Raw genomic sequence first — 6,015 nt, 5'->3', positions numbered from 1 at the left:
ACTGTTGCTTGTAATATTTTTTTTTTTTTTTTAATACCATTTCTATCTCTCGCCTCAATCCAGGCGGTGCCATTGTAGGCAGTTTCCATGTGTCACTGCTTCTTTCAAGCATCATATCCTCCTGCAAGATACCGACACATCCAACTCAGTCTGCCCACTCTCTCCTTTGTGGAGGCTTTATATTGCAAGTTATTTAAACTCCTAGCTATTTTCCTGATTAAATAAACCTGCAACCAGGTACTCTAAAGGTATCAGGGTTTTATTAGAAGCTACATTGCCATCTTGTTATTTTGATCCTTATTCACCTCTCATCTTCCCACAGACAAAAGCCTCTGAGTTTATATATACGTGCATTTATGCTTTTACTGAGCAGGAATCCTCTTTGCAATCCCAACTCTGAGATTAGACTGTTCTGTGGATCATATCCAGTGTTTTACTTGGGTTTGATTTTTTCTCTGCTCTAACCCAGGGTGAAGTTAATGGTGACAAAAGGACAAGTAAGAAAAGAACTTCATAATCTGGTCCTGATTTCAGTGATAGGAGTTCACTTCCTTGTCATGCTATGGGTGCTTGTTTCCCTGGTGCAGCCACATCTAGATTCAGGGTAGAGCAGGACAAGTAGGGAAGAGTGACAGGGAACATCTTTCAGGTTAGGATACGCAAGGATGGGTACGGGACATGAAAATGCAACGCAAACTGAAACTCATTAAAGCGTAGCAGTTATGTCAAAGATAGATAGTTGAAAAAAATACACCATCATGTTATATTAAATGGATTTTACTAACCATGCTGTTCAGAACCCAGAAAAGGGAGACCTGGCCTGTGGTTGTACCCCTGGCCATGGGACACTTCCTAGTAACATGAGGTTAAAACTTCAGCCTCCAACCTCCAAGCATGTAAACGTAAAAATGCTCCAGCTCTGGCTTTCCAGAGGCAAACATCTGCACAGCCACAGGTGAATAAACATGTGGAAACATGCAAAAATCATCAGAGCAGCTGGGGATTATTTATTTATTCCCCACTATTTGAGCCTGCAAACAACACCCCCTGATCTGACGTCCTGTTCCAGCCACTTTCTTTTACACACAATGTCTCATCCAGACTAGAGCTGCATCAGCACCCAGTCATGAGCTCCACAAAGGACACTCCTATTTTGGGGGTGCCTACAAGTCCAACCCTCCCTGTCAATTAACAATTTTAAGCAGATCATGAAGTGTCAGTCAGACTGATCCCATCACACACAGAAAACCTGGCATTTCCTCCACCACAGTAAAACATTTTCCCCAAGACACGTACCACCCTCCAGAACATAGCATAAGGGCAGTTCTTGTCGGTCTCTTCGCTTCTGACTAGATGTAGGGGTAGCAGCTTTCACAGTAAACCCTGATCCAGCTGGGCTCAGAGTTTATATCTCTCCTGCCTAAATTTTCCTAGAAAGTGCACAAAGCAGACTGAGAGCTGTGGGCCAGAGCCCATGGCTGTGACCCGCATAGTAAAGAGAAAGTGGGGGCAAGTTAGGGATGTGTTTTATAAAAAGGAGCATGAGAACAGCCGTCACTGTCCCCTCCCAGCTGTGATGGGTTAAGAAAAAACCCCCAAACAATCCTTACCCCCAAACAAAAGCCAACCTCCCAAAAAAATTTCTAACAATGAGCCAAAACTCAGAATTCCCCAGAAGTGAAAACCATAGCACAAACCATAGAAAGGGTAATGTAGTAAGTAAGGGCTAAGGCAAACCCAGGGGACTTCCAGCCTCACCCCTGCACAGCTTGCGGCCACCTCCTTCATCTGTGTTTCTGTTCGGTGGGGACAATCTTCCTTTTGCCTCCAACATTGTTGCAGAGGTGTCAGAAAAGGTTTGTGGGGTTCCAAATGTTGCTATGATTAAAACTCAAAGACACCTGCATAGCTTATAACTCCTACAGGTGGCATTTCTCCAGCTTCTGTCTTCAGGATATATGTGTAAAATACTCCTGTTGACTCTAACTGATCTGAGAGCAGTCCCTCACTTACAAGTGACAGTTGTCCAGCTCCAGGCAAAAAGAGTTGTCCCTGTTGTATCATCGAGGGAACTGAAAAAAAAAACCACAAACAAACAAAGTCTGAGAACAGCACTGAAAGCAGAAGAAAATAGGAGATAAGTGTAAGGGCAGGGCCATTTGCATAAACACTGTGATATGTTATCAAGTAAGTCCACAGGCCAAGGTCCATGAGGGCTAGAAGTCCACTGATGCCTATAAATGCAAGCGGGTGCTTGGAGAAGCCCCAAAATGATTGGTAGCTGGGTGGATATATGAAATAAAACCCAAGTGCTCATCCTGTTTTCACATACTTCAGCTAGCAGTACTTTCTCACAGGCTTCTTGCTGCTGTTTCTTAGTAATTAGGAGAAAAGCTCCAATTGCAGCATAAACAGTTGCTGTGGTGTAAAATACTAATTCAGGCAAAGAAGAGAGGTGATCAGTGGCTTGGGCAGAATCTGCCTCCTCCAGGCAGCAGCATGATGGGGTAGGGGATGTACCCCTGCAATGTCCCAGGTTTGCATCATGGGTTTGCATCATCCATGGGCTGTCCTGCACGATGGGCAGCTGCTGTCACAGAGGGCGGGTGGGTAAGGAGAAAAAATGAAGGAAAATATATATTTACTGCTCCTGATGGAAAGAAACCATCTAGTCAGGTAAAAAATGGCAAGGCAGAATTGCTGGGTTTGGTCACCCACAAGATGAAAGCACCAGTTCTGATGAAGGAGCTCAGTTGCTACCTGAGCCAGCAAAGCAGTCCAGTCACAATTATCCTTTTTCACCATGTTTTTGTCAGTGGCTTAGAACAGAGGGATTTTTGGGGAGAGAGATAGTCTGAGACCACCCAGGTTTTTGGTATGGGGATAATCACAGACCCCCAGGTATCCTTCTCAGAGGTGCTGCGGCACTGATGCCCTCGGGTGCAGTTATGCTGCAGACCGAAGTACAACAGCCTCCTCCCAAAGTAAATGACCTTAAGGCCAGCCAGAAAACAAGAATTTCATTTTGTGAAACATTTGGGTTTGTTCCACGGGGACTTAATTGCCTTTTGTTTTGCTTTTGTGCAAAAATGAAAGCGTTTGGCAGAAAGAAATTCGCTGCAGATAAGCGTATAAACCAGGGATTAAGACAGTCACTGGGGAGACAAGAACCTCTACATCAAATCTTTGATTTATTCCAGGAATTGGGCTTCTGTTAATCACCTATTTTTTAGTTCATTGGCCTAGTTGTATTTGGGGATGAATGTACCATTTTGCCACATCCGAAACGGAACATTAATAGGAATGTACCGTTAATTTGGAGGATGCTTGTACCCGCTGAAAAGAAATAAATGATGCTATAATTAAGGTTGAAAAATAATTCACTCAGAAACCCCGGAACATTTACAGAATGCAGAAATGCAATGCAAATTTTCATGCTTGAAATATTCATAAATGATTTTATGAGTCATTACAGCTACCCTGTAAACAGCATCTTAGGTAGCCAGTGCTTTGCGCTGAGTTTTGCGCTCATCCTCTGACAGGTTGAGTTTTATAACCTTCCATCACATCCAGGGGTTCTATGGCCTTGGTCCCATGTGTAGATGTTGGGCTGTCCTTGGAGATGGAGGTAGCCCATGGTTGGGGCACGGCTTTGCCAGTGCTGGGACCCCTGGGCTGAGCTGGGGAAGAGCCAGAGCTCACCATGTTTTAAGCAAGGAGAGAGGACTGTGGCCACACAGAGCCAAGGTCTCAGCTGTGGGTGTCCTGGGTGTTGAATGCATTGCCGCACTGCAGTCCCCAGACCTCCCCCTGGATCTGGATTTCACACTGGGAATCATCACCAGGGCATTTGCAGCATCTGTCTTTGCTGCAGTCAAACCCCTCCCTGCACCAAACCCCACAGCACCTCCCGGGCCAGTACCCTGATGCACTGTCTCCTAAAAAGTGATCTTCACCCTTCGCCCAGGCTGGAGTTGCTTCCCCATCCAAATTCAGTGCTGGCAGAGGAGCCTGAGAGCTGACAAGGTCACCGACACTGCCAGCAGCAATGGAGGAATGAGCGGGACAGGAACCCTGCTACCAGCCAAGCACCCCAGGGTGGGCAAAAAAGGGGCAGAAAAGGAGTTTAGGCAGCTGGGGCTGCTGAGAGGGTAACAAAGACTGTCCCAATCTCTACAGATGAGCCTGGTCTCCTTTGTGCACCAGGACTCAGCATTTCCACAGAGCCTCCAGCTTCTCTGCTTCTGACGTCATGGTCAGGACTTTGGGGGCACTCAGCAGGCTGTGAAGAACTGACCTGGACTTAGTTTGGACCCTCCAAAATGCAGACATCAAGCACTCTTAACAGCTAAATCTACCATCCACAGTGGCTTTAAAAGGAGCTTAATATAAAACTTTGGAGCCACCTTTTTCCTGACAGGTTTTACAGCATGGGAACAAGGTAGAAAATTTGGGAAGAAGGGATATAATGAAGATGGTGATGATGATGATGAATTATTTATTTACTTATTTATTTTTCCTTGGTGTGATTTGTTGCAATTCACCTCAAAGATTTTCTTACTCCAGAGCAAGGAACTGGGATCTTTAGCAGTCATTCAGAAACAGGAGCATATCTCTGTTTCAGGTCCCCACAGCTAAGCTCAGTACCACAAAGAGAAGGGGACCCTCCTGCATCAGGGAAGATGCAGCTGTGCCATCCAAAACACATCCTGAACTTCTGGGTGTTGTAGTAACATGCTAATGCCATGAAAACCCCTGACAAAAATATGCCTTAGTTTTCCACTGATGAGCTCTGTTTAAGCTGGATGTGCTAGGTTTACTGAGAGAAGTAACCTGTCAGACACCCAAATAGTGGCTGTTTAATTTTCCTAAAGTTAATGGAGAGAGTGCTCATAATTACACATGGCCTTCTGTATCTTTTCAGCTTTTGTGATGAAGGAGGAGACGACATTACGGCACTTACAGCTATTGATTATTTAAGCTAATGGACTAAGACTGATTGAACCCATTGCCACAGTCAGGGGACTCTGCATTGTGTTTCTTTTATGAACTCAATAGAAAACATCTCTCAAACTTCAGGGTGGAGAGGTGGGTGGACCAGTGAGCACCCAGGTCTAAGCTGCTGCAATTGCAATAATGGGGTGCAAGGAGTGGGTTCTTCACCATGATTTGGCACCGCCTTCAATTGTCTTGAGACCAAAGCTGCTATGCTAATCCTTGTCCCACTGGTATACTTCTCATTTGTGGTCTAATGTAGGTTTTTCATTGGACTGTCTTGCTAGATCATGTTCAAGTGCAAGAGATCGAAAATTTAAGAAAGCACAGAGATGTATGAGATACAGTAAATGTCTGAGGGGTGCTGAGGGAATGGCAATAAGAGTTTGTTCATCTAACAGACTTCACTGCTGGTCTCCCTAGACAGCTTGTCTAGACCAACCCAACAAATTCTGTCATATCACACACATTTTTGAGGTAATTTTATGTTGAGCTTCAACTGGATAGCCAGTGCTGAAGGCCAAGCTCCCCAGGTTTACCACTACACCTAAATTTCCTTGTCATTACCAGGATACATCAAATCAAGGCCAAATGAAGCCTTCAAATTATTTATTTTTATCAAGTATTCAGTCCAAATGTAGCTCGTTTTGTACTTCCTAGAGAGCAATGGGAAAGTTATAAAGCTGTTGAGTTCTGCCGTTTCCCTCAACCCAGGCCAAAGGTTGGCTAGCACCTCAGCCATCCATGCACTGCCCAGACGTATGGAGCCATAAAAGCCACTTTGCTTTGCACAGGTGACAATACAGTCCCCACGGGTCATTCAGGCTTCTGGGAAGAGCTTTCTGCTGGGCCATTTCCCTGCTTCCAGAGGAAACGTACAATGGGTGCCAGCCAGCATATCTGATGTAAACTGCTCCTGTCAGGAACTTCTGAAGATTATGATGAGATTAGGATTTTGGTTGATGAAGGCAACCAGTGTGACTTGTACAGCCACTGGCTTGGTGATGTGTAATATTTTGA

The 6,015-nt window shown here is 45.0% G+C and overlaps 1 protein-coding gene across 2 annotated transcripts in view; it reads right to left on the bottom strand.

Moving 5' to 3' along the window:
- Nucleotides 1–1,955: 1,955 nt before the first annotated feature.
- The window catches only part of LOC113482039 (carnosine N-methyltransferase 2), a 36,653-nt gene continuing 32,593 nt past the window's right edge, over nucleotides 1,956–6,015 (bottom strand). For both annotated transcript variants that reach the window (XM_026852301.1, XM_026852300.1), the window contains one exon: nucleotides 1,956–2,072. The gene's annotated coding sequence lies outside the window, so the exon portion shown is untranslated. The remainder of the gene's footprint in view (nucleotides 2,073–6,015) is intronic.

Source organism: Athene cunicularia (genome assembly GCF_003259725.1).
Source record: "Athene cunicularia isolate RWA chromosome 7 unlocalized genomic scaffold, athCun1 chr7_part1, whole genome shotgun sequence".
NCBI lineage: Eukaryota > Metazoa > Chordata > Aves > Strigiformes > Strigidae > Athene > Athene cunicularia.
Note: the sequence above shows the minus strand (reverse complement) of the source record. Positions and strands in the feature narration are given on the sequence as shown.